At 37.6% G+C, this 23,528-nt stretch overlaps 1 non-coding gene across 1 annotated transcript; it reads left to right on the top strand.

Moving 5' to 3' along the window:
• Positions 1-13,087: 13,087 nt before the first annotated feature.
• On the top strand, positions 13,088-13,189 carry LOC125910501 (U6 spliceosomal RNA). The gene has a single exon (XR_007454007.1). It is a non-coding gene; the product is annotated as a U6 spliceosomal RNA (small nuclear RNA).
• Positions 13,190-23,528: the final 10,339 nt, after the last annotated feature.

The following is a 23,528-nucleotide window of genomic DNA, read 5'->3' as shown; positions in this document are numbered from 1 at the left end:
TTTTGTATTTGGGATTTTTCTTGTTTCTTGAGATAGGCCTGGATTGCAATGTATTTTCCTCTCAGGACTGCCTTCGCTGCATCCCAAAGCGTTTGGATTGTTGTATTTTCATTTTCGTTTGTTTCCATGTATATTTTAATTTCTTCTCTAATTGCCTGGTTGACCCACTCATTCGTTAGTAGGGTGTTCTTTAACCTCCATGCTTTTGGAGGTTTTCCAGACTTTTTCCTGTGGTTGATTTCAAGCTTCATAGCATTGTGGTCTGAAAGTATGCATGGTATAATTTCAATTCTTGTAAACTTATGAAGGGCTGTTTTGTGACCCAGTATATGATCTATCTTGGAGAATGTTCCATGTGCACTCGAGAAGAAAGTATATTGTGTTGCTTTGGGATGCAGAGTTCTAAATATATCTGTCAAGTCCATCTGATCCAATGTATCATTCAGGGCCCTTGTTTCTTTATTGACTGTGTGTCTAGATGATCTATCCATTTCTGTAAGTGGGGTGTTAAAGTCCCCTGCAATGACCACATTCTTATCAATAAGGTTGCTTATGTTTATGAGTAATTGTTTTATATATCTGGGGGCTCGGGTATTTGGCGCATAGACATTTATAATAGTTAGCTCTTCCTGGTGGATAGACCCTGTGATTATTATATAATGCCCTTCTTCATCTCTTGTTACAGCCTTTAATTTAAAGTCTAGTTTGTCTGATATAAGTATGGCTACTCCAGCTTTCTTTTGGCTTCCAGGAGCATGATAAATAGTTCTCCATCCCCTCACTCTCAATCTAAAGGTGTCCTCAGATCTAAAATGAGTCTCTTGTAGACAGCAAATAGATGGGTCTTGTTTTTTTATCCATTCTGATACCCTATGTCTTTTAGTTGGCGCATTTAATCCATTTACATTCAGTGTTATTATAGAAAGATATGGGTTTAGAGTCATTGTGATGTCTGTATGTTTTATGCTTGTAGTGATGTCTCTGGTACTTTGTCTCACAGGATCCCCCTTAGGATCTCTTGTAGGGCTGGTTTCGTGGTGACAAATTCCTTCAGTTTTTGTTTGTTTGGGAAGACCTTTATCTCTCCTTCTATTCTAAATGACAGACTTGCTGGATAAAGGATTCTCGGCTGCATATTTTTTCTGTTTAGCACACTGTAGATATCGTGCCAAGGCTTTCTGGCCTGCCAAGTTTCAAAGGAGAGATCAGTCACGAGTCTTATAGGTCTCCCTTTATAAGTGAGGGCACGTTTATCCCTTGCTGCTTTCAGAATTTTCTCTTTATCCTTGTATTTTGCCAGTTTCACTATGATATGTCGCGCAGAAGATCGATTCAAGTTACGTCTGAAGGGAGTTCTCTGTGCCTCTTGGATTTCAATGCCTTTTTCCTTCCCCAGTTCAGGGAAGTTCTCAGCTATAATTTGTTCAAGTACCCCTTCAGCACCTTTCCCTCTCTCTTCCTCCTCTGGGATACCAATTATGCGTATATTATTTTTTTTTAGTGTATCACTTAGTTCTCTAATTTTCCCCTCATACTCCTGGATTTTTTTATCTCTCTTTCTTTCAGCTTCCTCTTTCTCCATAACTTTATCTTCTAGTTCACCTATTCTCTCCTCTGCCTCTTCAAGCCGAGCCATCGTGGATTCCATTTTGTTTTGCATTTCGTTTAAAGCGTTTTTCAACTCCTCGTGACTGTTCCTTAGTCCCTCGATCTTTGTGGCAAGAGATTCTCTGCTGTCCTGTATACTGTTTTCAAGCCCAGCGATTAATTTTATGACTATTATTCTAAATTCACTTTCTGTTATATTATTTAAATCCTTTTTGATCAGTTCATTAGCTGTTGTTATTTCCTGGAGATTCTTCTGAGGGGAATTCTTCCGTTTGGTCATTTTGGAGAGTCCCTTGCGTGGTGAGGACCTGCAGTGCACTTCCCCTGTGCTGTGGTGTATAACTGGAGTTAGTGGGCGGGGCCGCAGTCCGACCCGATGTCTGCCCCCAGCCCACTGCTGGGGCCACAGTCAGACTGGTGTGTGCCTTCTCTTCCCCTCTCCTAGGGGCGGGATTCACTGTGGGGTGGCGTGTCCCGTCTGGGCTACTTGCACACTGCCAGGCTTGTGTTGCTGGGGATCTGGCGTATTAGCTGGGGTGGGTAGGCAAGGTGCACGGGGGGTGGAGGGGCAGGCTTAGCTCGCTTCTCCTTAGGTGATCCACTTCAGGAGGAGCCCTGTGGCAGCGGGAGGGAGTCAGATCCGCTGCCGGAGGTTTGGCTCCGCAGAAGCACAGAGTTGGGTGTTTGGCGGAGCGAGCAAGTTCCCTGGCAGGAACTGGTTCCCTTTGGGATTTTGGCTGGGGGATGGGCGGGGGAGATGGCGCTGGCGCCTTTGTTCCCCGCCAAGCTGAGCTCTGGCAGGGCTGTTTTCATAGACTCCTGATCTCCCTGTTCCCCTTGTCACTAACATTCTGTCTCTTGGAGTGAGCTTTCTAAAATGCATTGCAAATATTTTTTAAAAAATTGTTTATTTTAATTTGCCATTCCTACACTTTCCATATTTGGTAAAAAAAAAGTTTGAATAAATTAAAACTACATTAATTCATTAGGATCCTTTTAAAAATTGTGAATAAGAATAGGAAGCTAGAACTTTACAAAAATTTGTTTCAATGTTTATTTAGTTTTGAAAGAGAGAGAGAGAGAGAGTGAATGGGTTAGGGGCAGAGAAAGGGAGACACAGAATCAGAAGCAGGCTCTAGGCTCCGAACTGTCAGCAAAGAGCCCAACGCAGGACTCAAACCCATGAACTGTGAGATCATGACTTGAGCAAAGTCAGGCGCTTAACGGACAGCCACCCGGGTGCCCTGGAAGCTAGAACTTTTGAGAATATGAAGGATGATGGAGGAAGCATTAACTGGAAAAGTATTTATCTTCCTTGGTCAGTAGAAAAAGTGCCACTTTTGGGCACTGGTAGAGTGATCTCTTCCCAAATTGTTGGACCTGTATCTGGTCACTATATTTTACAAGCAAATAATGTGGACACCTAATATAGTTTGTTACAGGTACATCTGATGAGTTGAAACATTTTAATAAAATTATAAATTCTCAGAAGAATCTGTGCTTTAAAGGAACAGTGCTCTGATTCTTTCATTAAAAAGAAGACTCTCTTCTAATGTAAATAAGTTCATATTGAAGAAAATTCCTTTCTGAAATCAAGGATATCTGGAATATATATGTATACATGTATACATATATGTATATATATGTGTATATATATGTATGTATATAATAGAAGTTCAATAAAGTATAGAAATAGAAGTAGAATAAAGTAGAATAGAATATAGAGTTCAATAAAATATTCAATAAAAATTCAAATAAAAAGTTCAATAAAATATAGAAATAGAAGTAGAATAAAATATAGAAGTTCAATAAAATATAGAAAAATTCCTTTCTGAAATCAAGGACATCTGGAATATATATATACATATACGTATATATATATATACATATATACATACGTATACATACGTATATGTATATATACACATATATATACATACATGTATATGTATATATGTGTATACATATACGTATATATATAATATATTATATATATTATATTATATATATATAATATATATTATATATATATATAATAGAAGTTCAATAAAATATAGAAATGTGACAGAGCATGCTTTTATGCAAATAGAGAAGCTTTCAAAATAATAAACATTTTATTGTATGGGGGTCTTTTGGAAAAGTTGTGATAGCCTTATTTTTCATCTCTTTATATCATGAAGAGGTCATTTCAAAAGTATCACAGTTTATTTAAAGAACTTAAAATTATTCTTGAGCTATTTATGTACAGAGACTAAAAATGATGTTAATGGTTGTTTTAGGTGGTTTTGCCATAAACATCTTTGCCACAAGTGTTTTTGCTGTCAGTGTTTTCACTGTGTAACTAATTAGCTATAAGACAGATTTGCCATATATGGTAAAATAGGGAAAAATAAAAGTGGGACATTAGAAAAGACGTAAGGAAACATGAAATAAAAAGATAAAATTAATTATTAATTTCCTCCTTTATTAAGAGAAGTATCAGTTTTCCAAATATGAACATGCATATTTGTAACTGAGCTTTGTATTGTGCTGTGAGTCTTGCACACTTTTGTTCTTTCTTAGCATAGTGTCACATAGGCACTTCGAAGTTGTGTGGGAAATGCATTCATGCTATAAGGCACTAATGTAACTGAGCTTTGTTGTTGGAACTACTGTGCTATCACTTTCCACACCACTAGTGTGGTTTAGTATGCACTATGGCTTTACAGTCTGATTTTACTCTTCTAGTAATTAGTTTTCAAGTTTATTTATTTTGAGAGAGACAGCGAGCAGGGGAGGGGCAGAGAGAGAGGGACAACTCCAGGAAGGCTCTGCTCGTGGTCATGGCAGAACCCCATGTGTGGCTCAAACCCATGAAACCATGAGATCATGACCTGAGTGGAAATCAAGAGCCCAAAGCTCAACCGACTGAGCCACCCAGGCACCCCCTTCTAGTATGGTTTATCAGCGAATTTTCTATCAAGGTGATGTAGGTAGCTCTTGTCTACTACTCTAAGACCACTGTCTACTTGTCACAGTATAGACCACCATGGAGGCTAGCTTTCTATAATACAAAAATGGGAACTTTGTCAATGGAGAAATGAAACCAGAATGACCAATGAGTTACAGGGTGAAAATGCTTGCGGTAAAGATGTCTATGGCAAAGATGGCTTAACGGTATTGTTACAATGTTTATGCCTGACTGGCGATATGTTAGTATGGATATACGTGACTCTATCTGAATACAATATTAATAGAGAATAATAGCACTTGGTGTAAAGGGAATTATCATGTTTATATTGTTTTACATCTTGCTTTTTTCACCTACAGTGTATCCTAGACATTAGAATACATTTTCTATGTCATAGAGTATATTAATATTTTGCATGAAATTAATTTTTTAGTTGCGGTTTTAAGTTAATTGTAAAATTAATATTATTTCCTAAAGCAGCCACACTAATACCTATGCAAGGACTAATGGCAGAGAGTAACTATGTTGGGCTTTCAAATCTCTTTTATAGTACTAATAGTATATAGTATATATAATTTATATTATAAATCCATCCAATATGTAAAAGGGATGTTTGGGCAGTTATGTTAAATGCTTTATAAGTCTGTGCAAATGGGGGTTGCATATTTTAAACCTTTAAAGCAATTTATTATTAACATTTCAAATGCTTTTGAGTATTAAAAATCTTTCACTTATATCAATTAATTAGAAATATTTTTGAAGGCAGAATTATTCTTGTTTTTGAGGGTGAAATGTCCATTTGAGAATATAAAAACCATAAGTGATTATAAGAATAAAGCTCGGGGACAAAAAGGGGATTTATATTCATTTTTAAGACAAGTCCGTGGAGGAGAAAGTTGGCCTGAGTAGTTCCCTACCTTCTCTTTTCTCCTCATTCCATTATTCTGGTGGTGCTTGGAGGACGATCTGAATTTTCCTGAAGCTCCTAGAAGAGGCTGAGCAGGACAGGTTCTCCATCTCCATTGCAGCATTGTCCACTTTGGAAAATAATGTGAGCTATATTGTAAGTCACATATGGAATTCAAAATTTTCCAGTAGCCACATTAAAAAAGTAAAAAGAAAAAAGGGAAATTAATTTTAATAATATGTTTTATTTAACTCCTATCCCAAATGTTATGTGTCTTTATATTTTATAATGTAATTTATACAAAAATCTTGAGATATTTTGCTTTCTCTGCACTAATTCTTCAAAATTTTATTTGTATTTTTACGCACAGGGCATCTCAATTCTGTGTAGCCATATTTCAAAGTGCTTGGTAGCCATCTGGGGCCAGTGGCTACCATATTGGTTCGGGAGGACTCCTGGTATTATTGAGAAAGTAAAGGCATGCCTTTGTTCAGGATTAAGGCAGAGCCTAGATTTTGGGGTCCTTCAGAAAGGTTCACGCTACATGATGACTACCAAGAGGGCTTTGGGAGTATAGGGGACTCTTTCAAGTGTCAGCAGGAGGATAACATTTTGCCAGCTTATGCTGCTAGCCCATAAGAATGGAAACTTTCGTACCTCCTGCCACTAGTCTGATTGCCACAGCCGCAGAGTGACAGACAGCCTGATCTGTAGTAACTCTCAAAGAAAATGCGACCCTGTGTAGACAAAGAGGGCACACAGCTAATTTTGGGAGACTAAGTCTCTTGAGGAAGGAAGATTAAAGTAAACAACTAGAATAGAAAGGGCGTTAGCAAATTAGAACTAATGAAAGAGATGGAAAGAGAAATGAAACAAATAGAAACGACTCTCCAGGAGATACATTTAGAGTCTAAAAAAGATTTTTTGGAACTGTGTTACTCAGCTTGGGCTGCTACAATAAAATACCACAGATTGGATGATTTATAGAACAGACATTTATTTCTCACAGTTCTGGAGAAGTCTAAGATCAAGGTGTCAACGGATTCACTTCTTGGTAAGGACACTCTTCCTGCCTTGCAGACAGCTGCCTTCTTAAGCTCTATTCTCACATGGTGGAGAGAGGAAATGTCGGTATCTCTTCCCCTCCTTGTAAGGGTGCTAATCCCATTGCGGGGGCTCCACCTTTATGACTTCTTTAAACCTAATTCCTTCCCAAAGGCTTCTGCTCCTAATACCACTCCCACTGGGGCTATGGATTCAACATGTGAATTTTGAGGGGATATAAACATTCAGTCCATAATAAGAATGTATAAAACTGATTGCCAAATGAAAAATTTTAATAGTGGCACTAAAAAACAATATAATCTTTGCTGAAAATAGAATTAGTGTTCTGGGAGCTTGAGAGAAAGAAATAACTTATAAAGCACAGCAAAAATACAGAGAACCATGCCTGCAGTGATCAGGCAATACCCAGGAAACTTTACGTGTGAATACAGGATTTCTAGAAAAAGAATATAAAATATATAGAAAAGCTTTATGTGGAAGATTAGATTATTTTCAAAAATACTCCTCACTTCACCCCTCAGTGGCCAGGTGGAAAGTGCATGAGTTTCTGAGCAGAGACATTTAGAAGTCCAGCCAAATTCCTGACAGGTCTCTGAAATGCCTACTTTTCTCCACCAAGAGATATACATGCAATAGAACTGTGGCTCTTGAAGGTACTATCCCAGAAAAATACATGTAGACTTAACCTAAACCCTATATGAGGTTGAGAGTCTGGACTAGGCAGCCTAGCTAAGCCCAGTCCAGATCAGCTGACCTGTAGCCAATCTAGAGACCTCAGAAGAAGCTTATTGTAAATCAGTAAGATTTGGGAGTTATAGGTTTGGCATCATCACCAAAGCAAAAAAAAAAAAAAAAAAAAAAGGCAACACAAAATAGTTCAACAAATGACTGATGAAAATTTCCTTGAGCTGAAGAAAGACTTGAGTCTTTAGATTGAAATGTGTCGTTCAGTCTCAAAAGAGAATTAAGGAGAACAAACTTACAACTATATATATCCTGGCGAAATTTTAAGAATCAATTGTAAAGGAAAGGGAACCAGTCTGGTATAAATATTCTTATCATTCTTTATATAGAAGACGACAGAAAAAGGAACCGCTAACCAGAAATTCTTTGCCTAAGCAAGATATCATTTATCTCTTAAGACAAGAGAAAGTTAAGGCCCTTGAGAATATGCCAGTCAGTTACCTATTTGAGGAAAATCCTTGAGGAAGGACTCCAACTTTGTGCCGATGGATTAATACGTCTCAAGATAATGGGAGATAAGGAGGGAAAGGAAAGTGTACTAACAAATCTTGCAATAATTAGGCCTCAGTAGGTAATTAAAAATTAACTGATAATTTATTATATAAAGTAAGGATAAATTTATATAATAGAAATGTATTATATAAAGCTAAACAACAGAGAAACACTGAAAGAGATAACATAAACATAGTTTGAAATTAAGAATTATAGACTACCTAAGTAAAATTCTGTGGGACAAAGAAACACTCTAAAGATCTGATCTCATTGGGGAAGAGCAAAAAATTGGGGAATGAGATTTCCTAATAGTTTCTTTGAATGTTTGAGGAAAGAGGAGAGGAAGCAGTGATCAGACAAGCCTATTGGTGGGAGGCACAATTATTATCTGATATTGATCTATTAATAGAATTTATATTTTAAATTATTAATATCAGGGAAGGGACTATAGTTCCTAGTGAAATCAATAAACATAATTTCTATTTCCAAATTAACTGGGGAGGAAAGGAAAGAAGGAGGATGAAAAGAAACGTAGAAGTCAGCAAAATTTAAGGGAACTGAAGAAACCATAATAAATTCTAATAAATACTCTACATAAAATCAGATAAAAACCATCCCAATAAATGCAAATGGAGCAAATAGCTGTACCTATGCTAACTGCTGATAAAGAATAATGTCTCTTTTCTTTTGTTTAATAGTTTTTCTTTTAAGTTTATTTATTTATTTTGAGAGAGAAAGAGAGCATGCGCAGGGTAGGGGCAGAGAGAAATGGGGAGAGAACATCTCAAGCAGTCTCTGCACTGTCATGGTGGAACCTGACTCAGGCCTGGAACTTACAAACGGAGAATATGACCTGAGCAGAAACCAAGAGTTGGACGCTTAACCAACCAAGCCCCTGGTGCCCCTGTTTAATACTTTTGATTATCTGACGTAGGATACAGTTTAAGACTTTAAAAAAATTAGAACGAATTAAAGTTGATTTTAATAAATTTATTTATGGAAAATAGCATTTATATTTTAGAGTCTCTTATTTCCTGGGGTGTCTGGGTGGCTCAGTTAAGCGTCCGACTTTGGCTGAGGTCATAATCTCACAGGTGGTGAATTTGAGCCCCATATGGAGCTGTAGGCTGTGTCGGATTCTGTGTCTCCCTCTCTCTCGGCCCCTCCCCGCTCACTCTCTGTCTCTCTCTCTCTCTCAAAAATAAATAAACATTAAAAAAATTTACATTTTGTTATTTCCTTATTACATTTTTACTGAGAAAGCTATGTATAGTTTTCTTTCTCTAAGCGTTCTAGCTATTAAGTTGGGTTGTAGAGATATTGAGCACAATAATAATTAAAAATTCGTCACACAAATATGAAAAATATGAGATTGTTTTCTCAAAGTTCTAGCAAAAAGTGGTTCTCTACTCAATTTTTATAATGACCAATGTCTAAGCTACTTATCTCATGCAGAGTTGGGTTTAATAATAATGCCTTTTTTATATGAGTATAATAATAATGCCTTTTAAAATGTATTCAACATGTTCGTGGCTTGGTAGACAAACTGCTAGAAAATTATTTACTTTATCCTTGTGTTAATTGAAGAGGTATTTTATTTTTTCAAAAAGATGGAGGATTATAAAAAGGAGAATTTTTTCTTAAACAGTGTATCAATGAGAAATATTATATATAAGACTGTACATACACTGATGAAGTGAGGTGTTTAAGGTCCTGTTAAAACTTGTGATATTTCCTCATTACAGAGCTCTATGAAGGAATTTCAACAGAGAAAGAGAGAATAATGACCATTAACCAGTGATAATGACCAAATTCATGTGATATTTGTAGCTCAGCTGATCGACTATAGTTTTGAGTCTGAATCAGTCTTGTCCCGGCATTGCATTTGACTTACACTTTAAAATAGATGTTTTGGGGTTACCTGGGTGGCTCAGTCCATTAAGCGTCTGACTCTTGATTCTGCACAGGTCATGATCTCACAGTTCGTGGGTTCAAGCCTCGCATCAGGCTCGTGATCCCCTGCTTGCTCTCTATCTCTGTCTCACACAACAGATAAATAAGCACTAAACATTTTTTTAAAAATAAAATACACCTTTTCATTCTCTTCCTCTTTTTCTGTCTCTTTGTTAATCTTAAAGGAAAGTTTTTGACGGTTTTCAAAATTGACTCCCAGCTTTATAAATGGCTCATGAATAAGCATTGTCTAAAGGAGAATCCAAACCAAGCTAATATCTTTCCAAGAGCAAGAAACCGTTGTTTCCGGGGTCTCTAAAATCTATGTTTTCTGTAATCAAAAAGGGTCAAAATCTATTCTCACATTCCCACCTCTCTCTGATTTCCAGAACACAACACCCAAGTCTTTGATTTTTTTCCCTTTGCTAGTTGCTGAGCAGAGAATTATACAGCTCAATAAAATGAAAGACTCAGCACTGGGTGGTTCATACAAGTGGCTGAAGGGATTTTGAGATAGGTTAATGGTTCCGATTGTTTTCTTATATTGATTTTTAAGATGATTATATTTTATTTATGGGGGAAAAACTTGGACTTGCATGTGAACTGCCTTGAGGGTAAACTAGGCCTCTTACACACAGAAAAATTTTATGTGAATTTGTAATGACTTGTAGGAAATAAAGAGAGTGGGAATATGCTTGTAAATAACTCCTTTCACTAACAACAACAAAATGGCTATGACTTTAGAAAATCTGTTTGGACCAAGTGGTTGAATTAGTTTAATGGAACCACTTTAATAGTCAACAGAAACAGAAGCAAAAGATAGTCCTTTTTGGCTCTAGTCCAAAGAAAGGTCAAAAGGGTTGATTCTCTAGGGTGGAAGGGTAAGAGGATGGGGGAGATAGTCCCCCTTGGGTGGGTGGGACAGCTGGTCAACTCCTCCCGATGCTTGGCTTTTGAGATTACTTGCGGTCTTTCAAAGGTTGCTGCAGAAGCCTGTCATATTAAGGAGGGATTGCCCTAGTTCTGGAATCCTGAGATAATGCCTTTCTCTCCTTGTAGTACTGGCTTGAATTTTTTGGATCTATTTCAAGCAGAGCAGATGACTAATCACCCCCTTCTGCTAGTTGATAATGGGTTGTCTATAAAACCTTGTTTTTGTATGGTTACCTTCTTGGGAAGTTCGTGTCTTTTGAGGAACATTCACAACTGAAAGGCAAGGAAAATGTCCACTCCAGGGTGTAGTAAAGCTGACAGGGAACAAGAAAAAAACACTAAATGACTTGGCTCTGTTGTTTTTTTAGTTTCCTGAGAGAAAGTGGCCTTGACCCCCATGCATTACTGCTTTTGAGATTGTAACAGCAGATGGTACAAACTGACAGTTGGTGAAGACAACTAAAGGTGTTTGTAACATTGCAGGGCTGTACAGGTGACTTTAAAAACGAAGGATTTGGAAGTGATAAAAAGTGGAGACTGGCAATAGGGATGGTAATAAAGCCACTAGCTACTTGAGGCAATGTCCTTTTTTATTTTTTCCTTTTATTGCATCTGATTGCAAATTAAAGTGGGGAGAAAAGATTAACCCCAGGCAGAAAAGAATATTCAGCCCCTGCCTCAGTGGTTTTCAAAACAAAAAACTGTAGTCTTTGATTTTTAGATTTGATTTTTTTTTTCTTTTGCCTGCTGGTTGCCATACAAAGAGATATAGCTCAATAAAATGAAAGATCCACAACGCTGTGTTTCACAGCAAGGGCCTGGAGGGATTCTGAGCCAGGTTAATGGATATGATGGTTTTCCCTTCATTGATTTTTAAGATGATTATATTTTATTTATAGGCGAGAAAATAATAGTTAATCTTAGATTTATTGAAAACTTATTGCAAGGCTGCATAAATTGATAACAATAACAGTACATTTAGGGCAACAAAAGTAGACTTGTCTTTAATCCCTTAAGTGCTGATGTGCAGGGAATCTATTGACTTGAAATTAAATATGCTCTAACCTACAACGGAATCCAGGTGGAGAAGAGTTATATTTTTCAGGCTGCTCTGAAATATTTCATTACACAAAGCTTTTGTATACCTGAGGTGTTCTTTTGTAAAAACTGAAAAAAAAACGTAGGAGTCGAAAGCTCAGGGATATTGGCATGTTGCTCTCTGGGGGCCTTAAGAACTGACTTCCAAATCAGTCAGTTATTTGTCAGCTAAAAAGCCTACTGGTCAACCATAATTGTTCCAGAGATTTGAATCTAAAACCAGGACGTGTGTGTTCTAAGATGCAGGAAAAAAAAACAACACAAAAAACAAAACCCCTCAAAACATCAGCTGATCATAACTCAGAATTCCATTGCCTTAAAATGATTGTAATTTATTTTTATGTCTTAAACGAATTTGATACAGGAGAGCTGTGTCCAAGGACCTAGGGGAGGGTCCTGTAGGACCAGCCAGGAGAGTCCTTGGCTTCACGCAGGATAGAAATCAAATGTGAAGCAAAGAAAGTGAAAGCAGAGTTTATTGAATAACATGAGTGACAGGCAGAAAACAGCAGATGGAGTGTCTGGGAGACTCAGAAGGGAAAGGAGAATGAGTCTCATTGTTTGAGGTTAGGGTTTATATTGGAATGAGGTCTAGGGTACGTGTTCCTTCAGGAATCCAGGGTAGGGTCCAGTCAGAGGCGAGTGTCAGGTGAACAATAGGCGTCATTCCATAAATCACCAAAGGTAGGGGGTGTTGATGCCCATGTCAGTGGAGGTTTGCCCATGTCAACGGAAGTGAACATCCTGGAACATGTTTGCGATCTGGCTTGTCTTATATGTTATCAGGTGTTCGGGTCCTAGGACAAAATTCTGAGCATGATTAACTTTTCTGCTTTCTCCTTGAAGTGGGAACATAGCTTCTTTGGCTTTTTCAGAAATGGGGCCTAGCAGAAAAATAGCCCAGACAGAGCCTGCCTAAAATGGAGTCCTCCCTTAGCTTCTCTATCTCAAATTCAAAGACCTCATGGATTTGGGGCAAATGAATGCCCGTTAGCCAACCAGGGACAGTAATTTCGCCTAGTCGGGATAGAACGTTGGGTCTTTGTCTCTCAAAAGACTGAGTAATTGTCAATACAGATCTGGGGCACAGAAATGTCAGTTAGAGGTTCTTGATATGCAGTGCTTATCCAAAGTGGAGGAGCAAAAATAAACTCTCCAGCAATTTAATTAGTCAGAGTTTTCCAGATAATTGAATGTTTATGCAGAGAAAGGAGAAGAAATTAAAATTTAAAGTGTTTTGGAGACAGAGAACTTTGACCGTTGAGTCACCCAAAATGCCAATGTAACATTGTTTTACAGTATTTCAAAGTTCTCTTTTATTAAAAGTGCCATATTGGGCTTGCTTTGGCAGTGCGTGTACTAAATTTGGACCAGTATACAGATTAGCACGACCTTTGTGTAAGGATGATATGCAAATTCATGAAGTTTTTTTTTTTTTTTCACTCTCAGCCAGAAGTACAACATGTATGTGCAAAAGCTAAAATGGCTTAACATTATGTTACACTTTATACTAAAAATGTATTACTGTGAATGGTCTATAATTAAGCCCAATGAGACATCTAGGGAGTCCATACATGCATCCGTGAGCAGATGCAGTTTACTTATTTATAGAATGTTTCTTTTTGAAAAACTAGTGGTGGACACATTTGGATCCCATTTATACAGTTACAAAAATAAAGATTCGATTACGGCCACTCTTCCCCAAAAAGTGCCATAGTCACTCATGCTGTGGCTAATAGGAAGGGTAGAAGTTGACTTTTCCCCGTGTTTAAAGGTAAACTGAGGCCTAGTCAACAACCTAAGTTTTTCGGAGCCAAACTTGATTCCCATGGGCCGGCCCCAAACCAAGGTGGTAGGAAGCGCCTTGCTGACAGGAGCTTCGGGAAGCTGCTTGTGAAGAGAAGAGGCAGAAGCCCAGCAGGAAAATATTTAGTTTGGCTAGAGCGTCAGCATCTGCCTTATTTGGAAAAGCCAGGCTGGCTGCTTGCAGTAGGTTGTTCTTAGCTTTTGAGTTCTTAACCTTGACGCATCTTAGGCGTAGGTTTTGGTTTGCTTAAGCTGGTTGCTAAGGTATTAGAACTACCTCATTCTAATGTCCTCCTTGTGTAATTAAGTGAACACCTGCAAGACTAACGTTCACTTTCAAATGACACTATGGGCTTGTTTTCCACAAAATTTGACTTGAATGCTCGTCAGTTTTGGTTAGAGGCAGTGACGGTCTATGAAAATAACTTTCCCACCACAACTGCCCATACAAATATCTCAGCAGGAGCAAACGGGCATTCTAAAACCGACTTCCTACGTCTGCATCCAGGATGTAACTAAAGGAATAGGACAGAGAAACAAAATAGTAACGGGACTAATGAGATTTCCTCCTTTACTTGAATATTCTATGTTTACTGGATTAACATAGGTTACTTGAAGTTCTACATTTACATGAAAAAAAGAGACTATAGTAAAAATGTTTCAGGAAGTATTTTCATGGCTCAGTCAGTTGAACATCTAACTCTTGATTTCGGCTCAGGTTGTGATCCCAGGGTCCTGGGATTGAGCTCTCCCCAAGGCTCCTCGCTGAGCATGGATCCTGCTTGTAATTCTCTCTCTCTCTCTCTCTCTCTCTCTCTCTCTCCCTCTGCCCCTCCCAGCTCACACTTGCACTTTCTAAAAAAAAAGAATGTTTTATAAGTTTTATCTAAGATTCATGAGACTCTATCAAAAGGGAAAAATTAATTCTTAGTTGGTTTTTTAATGTTTATTTATTTTGAGAGAGAGAGAGAAAGAGAAAGAGAGAGAAAGAGAGAATCTCAAGCAGGCTCTGCATTGTCAGTGCAAAGCCGTACGTGGGGCTTGATCCTAAGAACTGTGAGATCATGACCTGATCCAAAATTGAGTCTAATGCTCAACCCACTGAGCCACCGGGAAAAGGGGCACCTGGATGGCTCAATGGATTGAATGTCTGACTCTTAATTTCAGCTCAGGTCATGATTCCAGGGTCATGGGATCGAATCACACATTGGGCTCTACACTGAGTGTGGAGCCTATTTACAATTCTTTCTCTCTCCCTCTGCCCCTTCCCTGCTCACTCTCTTTCTCTCTAACATAAAAAAAAAAATTAAGAGAAAAAAAAGACATTTCCATAAGTGACTATCAATAAGTAAAATTTTATATTTATTTTAAAGTCATGTAGCATTTTCCTGCTAGGCAAATGGAGAAACTCAAATAAATCTTTAAGCTGTAAATGAATTTAAAAACACAGAGCACAATAGTTTAAAGATAAAGAAAGGACCAAAAAAGGAATTTCATTTTAGATAAGAAGCTGATTTGAAATCAAGCAAGAAATGACCCACACCTTGAATGTGCACCCCCCCTCCCCCCCCCCCCCCGCCCCACCGCCTGCAATTTCTGCTATTGTTTTCATTTAACTCTGTTTTCCTGGTCTCATCTTGAGACAATTGTCAACAAATTGTCAAACAAACAACAACAACAAAAAAAAAACAACCCTGCAAAAAAGCAACTTTGGTGAGCCCATTTGTCTGAGCTGGAACAATAAAGAACATGAAGATTCTCTCATGAGGAATCCCATTTTCTCAAGATTTGGAGCTCACTTAAAAATAGTGATGCAATTTTAACAATGATTTTATGCTTTTTCAAAATGTGTGGTGCTTCTCTGATAAGAAATTCTCACCTAGATGGTCTAACTTACCTTTATCTTAAATCTATCTAAATTTCTTCTTATAATATGGAATTAAGGAAACTGAAAAGTGGCATTGTGGTAGGTTTTCTTTAACTTAGTATTTTTTTCTGACATCAAAATTTATAGAGGTTTGCCGTAAAAATCTGGAAAATCTAAGTGAACAAAAAGAAAGAAAAGGCCATTACTTGTGAATCTCTAATCTAGGATAATCTCTGTTAACATATGAACACACAGTTGGAGCTACACATGTTGCTTGGTTACCTGTTTGCTTTTTTAACCATATATAATAAGAAAAAAATATTTCCAACAAACAAAAAATAGATCGTTCTTTCAAATGATTTAACTATTTTTAATCAAAGTATGTCAGAGTCTACATAATCTTGTTCTTTTTGGCCAAATCCTATTTCGGTTAAATTTTGCTGTTTTCTGGTTTTCATTTCCATATGTTCCGAAGATGGGCTTTCAATTGGACCAGAACAATGCACATTGCATATGGCTCAACTTATTATCTTTAAGTTTTATTCCTGTGATATTATGATATAGTAAGAAACATGTATTTTGGTCTTCCTCCCATGCTCTTGGCCGGAGCTCCTAAGATCTTTGTAGTTTTCTAAGTTGATAAGAACAATAGGAACATCTTCTGTTTTAACATTTGTCCCTGGCACAACTTTGGAACCTAAAAGTGAGAGGATCCCCTTTTGTTATTCATAACAAGACCCTTTCCACCACACTTGACTTGATGTTAATGAAATGACTTTTGGAAATACTCTAAGGATGGGGGTGTGGTTGTCAGGGGAACTAAACCATGTGATTAGAGGGTTGGGAACTTTCAGCCCCAACCCCACCTCCAGACAGGGGAGAGGAGTTGAAGGTTGAGTTAGTTACCAACAGCCAATGAGTTAATCAATCGTGCCTATGTAATGAAGCCTCCATAAAAACCCTAACTAAAGAAGTTTGGAGAGCTTTTGGGTTGGTGAACACACTGAGGTTCTGTGAGGGTGGTGGGCCTAGAGAGGACACAGGAGCTCTGTGCCCCTCCGCGCATGCCCTGCCCTATGCATAGCTTCCATTTGGCTGTTCCTGAATTATATTCTTTATGGTAAACGAGCAGTGGTCATTAAAGTGCTTCCCTCAGTTCTGTGAGCTCTTCTAGCAAATTATCAGACACAAAGAGGGGGTCAGGGAACACCCAATCTAGAGCTGGTTCCTTAGAAATACATGTGATAATCTGGGATTTGCAATTGTCATCTGAAGTAAGGGGAAATCTTGTGGAAATGCATTCTTAACCAGTGGGTCTGTGCCAACTGAGTGTAGTCAGCCTTAGGATCCTTTAATACCGGGCGCCTGGGTGGCTCTGTTGGTTGAGCCTTTGACGTCAGCTCAGGTGATGATCTCAGGGTTTGTGAGTTCCAGTCCAGTCCAGCCCCGCATGGGGTTTTCTGCTGCCAGCACGGAACCTGCTTCAGATCCTCTGTCACCGCCTCTCTCTCTGTCCCTCCCTGCTCATACTCTCTCTCAAAAATAAATTAACATTAAAAAAAATTATTTAATATGATGGGACAAAAACCCTCCTATATTTTGTGACAGTTGTGTTGTGAGCAGGGAAAGTAGCTTTTACTTTAATTCTTGCTTTTGGTATCTTAGCTTCACCCACAAGTTTTCCAATCTGACATATATTTTGTATACTAAATAGATTTAATAAAATTTCTTTGTGAGTAAATGTTGTGAAGATATGTGACCATTCACGGTGATAATTACAGCTCCTAGAAGCCTATTTTAACTCTAAGTTGACAGGAGACATTAATATTTCAAGGAGAATAAAAGTACTAAAAGTCTGGTCCAGTAATTTATGAATTACTATTCTTTCCCTTTTATCTAAATAATACCCCTCTCATTGGGTTAGCATAATCGAGAATTCTAATTACTAAACTCATCATTAGCACTCAAGACAATCAACTGAAAAACTCAGGATTTCTAAGACTCCATTAAAAGTGTATTTTAAAATTGCTTGTCTATATGCCAGAAATAACCACTTAGAAGCCATAATGGAAAATATTTCAATTTATAATCACATCAATTATATAAAATGCACGAGAATAACCTTAACAAGGTAACCTATGATTGGTTTTCTTTATGAGAAAATTCTGATTTTGCTCGCCACTGACCTCAAAGCAGGACTCAGCAAGTGCTACTATTCTCGCCATAAATATTCTCTTCAGAATATTTTGAAGCCCTGTGGAATTGACTGAAAATATCATTGGCTTTGGGAGGAGGGTTTACATGGCTTTTGCCACAATACCATTCTTCCTCAGAATGTCTTCTATTGCCTGCCTCTTTTTTGGTCTATCACCAATTAAATTGGGGAGCTCCTCTTTTGACCTCTCCCCCCATGCAGACTTTAATTTGGGGAACTAATAGGGTATGCAAGTGGCTAAAAACATTTATATATGAAATGCTCATTGAAACTGTAGGAGAAGCATGGTTTTTAACAGGTAAATGGAAAATGATGTAAACAGATACACATACATAGGAAATACAAGGGTAATAGACTTCTGAAAAAATTAAATACTAAAAAAGAATTTCAAGTAACAAAATAAGCATTAAGTGAAATTATCGTTTCACTTAATAAAGTGGCAAACATTGAAAGAAGAAGAACATGCTCGTTAAGTTCTTGTGAGGTGTAACTCACATCTCGGTGGTAGAATTATTATCAAAAATCTAAAATGTAGCCGATTTCTTTGACTTAGTTCTGAACCTCATGTTTTAGATGAAATGTCCTCTAAGCTTCCTTGACAACAGTTGAAATCTTACAACGCCAGACAATGTTATCTTCCTAAGAAACACATCTGATTAGCCAGACCCTTTAGTGAGTCAAAATCCCTAGTTAATGGGATCGCTGTTCCTTATGCAGAGACACGCAAGACCATTCACAGACTGTTAGCAGTAGATACTATTTATTGGACAATGATTATATTTTAGTATGTTTTCTAAGGGTTTCTCCTGTTTTATCTGTTAATATTCATAACACCCCAATGAGGGTAGGTATGATTCTTATTCCCTTTTCAGATATGAGACACAAAGTAGTTAGCTCATTTCTCAAGGTCATGCAGGCGTTTTGACACCAGAGTCTGAGCTTTAACCTCGATACTATATTGTCTATAAAAGGATCCCCCCCCCCCTTAGGTAAGGCTAAGCTTTCCCAAGCTTTCTCCTCTTCAATCACACGAACATTCTTTACATTCCCTAAGTGTAACTGACTCCCTGATTACTTCAGGACATCTGTTAATTTTTCCTACTGAGGATTCCTGCACTCAACCAACTTCTCATAAAGCTTGACACTGAAAAGCCAGCACTAACAGACTCATCATGTCATACTGTTCATGATATTTTTGTTAGTTATGGCAGAGGCTTTTCATTGCCTGCTCACTATCTATTCTCTTTTTACTAAAAGGCTTCTCAGGTTTCCTTGAAGCTAGGGGTGGCCCTGTTTCAAATGATAGTCGTAGGGGGCAGAGAGGAAAGTTCCTTAAACAAGCAGAAGGGTGGTCTTGCTGCCGGTATTTCCTTCTTGCTAGAACTCCACCACCCAGATTGTGATCGTGAGGATTAGGGATGGTAGAGGGAAAAGATCGAAAAAACCCAGGTCTGTGGTAACTTCAGAAGCCCCCATAACATCCTCGGGCCACTCACTCACTTTAGGTGCACCTGTGTTATTGATAGCTGAACGCAATTCCTTACTGATCTGTATGTCAAGGATAGTTTTAAAAAACAACATTCAAAGTACAACAAAATTCAATAACGTAAATCTGAAGATCTGATTGGCTTTATTAAGTAGTTTGTGATTCAGGGAGCATTCCATCCAGCAAGTAGGAAAGAGCTCAAGGGAATTGTACAAAATGGTAGGTGTATGTAGGAAAGAGGGTATGGTGAGGAAGTTATTAACAAAAGAAAAAAAAAAGGACACAGGGTCTTAATATACAGATTACCTCATCTTCCTTTGGGGGATGGAGAAGGCCATGTAACAGATTACCTCATTGGTGCTGACCAGAAAATTCCTGACTGACCAGTTAAGACTATTGGAGAGCTTGAAACTGAAAGTAGCTTGGGTATTAATTTCAGATATGGTGACTTGACTTAAGTGATGCCATTTTGGGCCTGTGGTTTTCTTTTTTTAACAATAGAAAGAGAAATTAACTTTTTTTTTTTTATCTGATGTTTGCACAGCAGTTCCTAGCCTATAGTAGGCATGCTCTCAAATGCTTGTTCAATATGTGGAATTCTTTGCATCAGGAAAATGTAAGTAATATTATCCTAAAATGCAACATAAATGAACACTGGGGATTTAGGACAATTTCTTTCACTTCACCGGGATCCTGTAACCAAGTTCAAGCAACCCTCTTTATATATTATGAGATATCACACAGTATACACATATACTTTTATTTATTTTATAATCTGTTCCTTACCAGGTTTCTGGTGCTTGGGGCAAAATGGAAAATTGGGACAATGCTGCACCTGATTTAGGTTAAGAATGTCTTTACATCTGAACATAATGTTGAAAGTGGGATCCATCCCTGAGTCATCTTGAATATTGGTTTAGCAGTCTACTCTAATAGAACTTATTTTGAATTTAAATATGCTCTTGCTTTTTGAATATCTGCTGCTTCCAGGGAAGGATTGTGTTAGCCTTGAACGAGACTCTCTGCTTTCTAAATGTTTAGTTAATATTTAATTGATGGTGTCAGATTATTTCCTTTGTTATATTGTTTGCAGAATACAAGAGGAAAACATGAGATTATATATTGCCCAAGTCAGGTGCACAAATAACTGATTTGGAGGGCAATAACAGATTAGGCAAATGAAATAAGAATGCTATTTTAAAATGTAATATCCTGAAACATACCTGATTACATACTTATGATCCTGGATAGATTGAACCAATAAAATCCAAGAAGCATTTTATTTCCACTGTGTATGTGTGCAGCAAACCCTAAGCTATCATTTTAAGAGGCTTATGGTGTCCGACCAGTTTCACTTTATCTCTGGCATTCTTCCATAGAGACATTGCAATAAAAATAGGCACTCCCACTCAGATTTTTATTCATAATTCCATGATGTTTGTGCACTTGAGGGTATTTATTGCTTACTTCAGTAAGCCCATCTGATTTACCTTTTCAATAAGAAATGATTACAGGAGCATTTAGCTAAAGTGTTTACCATCTCTTCTATGGAGACATGCCATTTCTTCCTTTTTTTCCCCTAGGTTTACCCTTTCCCCCACCGACCAGTAAATCCATCAAGGGACTTCAGTAGCAGATTATTCTTCCTAGATTTTTCTCTACTCTTTCTAGCCTCATAAGAAATACTAAGACATTTAGGCCAGCAGCTTAATTACTTCTTCATTTTTCTCCTCTTTGATGTCTTTTGTATTTTACCTTTGTGGACCTTCTAAGTCCTAATTTCTGAGCTGTAAAAACCGTCTATTCATCTTGATTCTAATGGCTAGCCTTAGAAGGTATGGAGAGTTTGCCTAATTTTTCGAGTGTAGAATGTCCAACACATGACCCCCCAGAGTTACTGTCATGAATTGAGGTTGGAGGCACAATCAGAGTGTTCAGCTGCTGTACAACGTGGATCGTTTACTGTCTTCATGTACTTGAGCTCTTTCTCAGTCCAGGAGTAATATTATAGGTAACTAAATTTTACTTTATTTCTGTTAATCCCCTGGCTTCAATATAGAATTATAGAAATCTCTTGGTTTTCGAGGTTTGAGTGCTGAGAAGCCCTGTGGCTCTGTTAGTATAACAGCATCTCTGTCCCTGCGAAGTCCTTGCTGTGAACACTGTATGTCCCCTGCACTTGCTCATTCCATTTCTTCTCAATTTCGATAGCTCCTCATCTCCTCTGGAAGCTTTGCCAGAAACACTTTACATTCTCAAACACATGTCAGCTTGTCCCTCCATCCTATTGAATCTCCTTATGCTACCAGTACCTGTGACTGTCCGGAGACCTACCTATCTAAAACCTACTTATGTACATCTATGTATGAAATGTGATACTTTTGATGCCTAGTGAATTCTAAACACAGAAACATATGCTCTATGCACATTTTAAAATTGAATTCTCTAGAGTCTTGTAAGATAGATATTACCACATTTTATAGAAGAAACCACATTTTAACTTGTCTGCTTATAATAAGAAAAACAGCAACAATCATTTATTGAATGCCAAATGTGTGGTAGGCACTGTACCAGGACCCTTACTTTTCTTTTTTCTTTTTTTTTTTTTTTACACGTGATTATTGTCTTGTTTGAAACTGGATTTAAGGCATTTTTGTCATTCTCTAATTTTCATAGCAAACCCCAAAAATGGAAATCTCATTTTAGAGATGATGAAAAGATCTTCTAGTTGGTTTATAAACCTCTCTTTGTTCATCTTATATTTACATAATCAATCCATTAAGTGGCACTTTGTGGGGGGAGCCTCTTCCTGATTGCCTAGCCTTGCCTTGTTTTGTTTATCACAGGTCCTCATAGTAGCCAGAAATTTTTATTTATAGCACTTGTTCCATTTTATATATTTACTTTATAAATGTTACCCTCTAAACAAAACTAGAAAGTATAGCCAAACTAAAATAGAAACAAATTCGGTTCCCTTTTTCTGGAACATTCTTTTCTTGATTTATTGTTTGGCATCCTGAGCTAGAGTCACTTATCGGGAACATTCTCATCCCTAGATTAAGTCTCTCTTTTAAATGTTCCTGTAGCTTTGTGTAATTCTCCTTCAAAGAACTAGCAAGACTCTGATTGGCTAATTGTTGTTGTTTTTTTTTTTTTTTTCTTTACAAAAGAGCAGTTTTCAGTTCACAACAAAACAGAGGGGGGAAGGTACAGAGATTTCTCATATACTCCCTGCCCCCACACACGCATAGCCTCATCCACTATCAACATCCCACCAGAGGGATACATTTGTGACGATCAGTGAACCTACATTGACAGATCATTAGCCCCCAAAGTTCGAAGTTTACATTTGGTTCACTCTTGGCCTGGTACTTTCTATGGGACAAATGTATAATGACTTGTATCCACCATGACAATGTCATCCAGAGTGGTATTTTCACTTTCCTAAAAATCCTCTGTACTCTGCCTATTCATCCCTGCCCCATGCCCTGACCACTGATCTTTTCCAGGATGTTACATAGTTGAAATCATATGATATGTCACCTTTTCATATTGATTTCTTTCACTTAGTAATATGCATTAATTTCACTCCATGTCTTTTCATGGCTCATTTCTTCTTAGTATTGTATAATATTGTATTGTTTTGATATACCATATTTTATTTACTCACTTCCTGAACAACAGGAAGTGTTCTGAGTTTCGGCATTTATGAATAAACCTGCCACAAACATCCATGTGCAGGTTTTTGTGTGGACATAAGTTTCAGCCCATTAGTAATTAATTTTTTAAAAATGAGTTCATTCAGGCAATGTCTATTTATTCCTGTCTTCTTATGTGCCAGGCATTGTGCTAGTTTCTGGGTGTGGAGTGGTACCTGCTTTCCTGTCTGCTGTTCCTGGAGATTGTAGGGTCCATGCGGGCAGATATGTATGTGTCTATTGTGTTCATCACTGTACGCACAGATTCCAACATGTTTCTTGACATGGAGATGTATAGGCACATACGTCTTGACGTATAGACATATACATCTAAGAGACTGAGAAAAGTTGAGAGGAAAAGGATAAGTTAAGATGTAACAGGCAAATGCAAACAAAAACAAAGGAGAAGGTGCTGTAATAATGTCAGACAGCATTGAATCAAATGCAAAGGATCTTATAACGATAAAGGTATGATCTTCAGTGAAAGGCCAGTATCAGCATTTATGTGCCATGCAACAGAACATCAAAATTCATATTTGTTGACTAAATAATGAACCCATGGTGAATTTTATCTTAGTTTTTGTAAATATATATATTTTTTCTTCCCTCAGCTTCTTTTTGCCATAAAATCCCTAGGTATAATAAGTCATGTGAAACAGCAGGATCTGGCCATCAGCTCCTGAAATTTAAGTGGATTCTTGGATAC

This window comes from Panthera uncia (assembly GCF_023721935.1).
Source record: "Panthera uncia isolate 11264 chromosome B3 unlocalized genomic scaffold, Puncia_PCG_1.0 HiC_scaffold_1, whole genome shotgun sequence".
NCBI lineage: Eukaryota > Metazoa > Chordata > Mammalia > Carnivora > Felidae > Panthera > Panthera uncia.
Note: the sequence above shows the minus strand (reverse complement) of the source record. Positions and strands in the feature narration are given on the sequence as shown.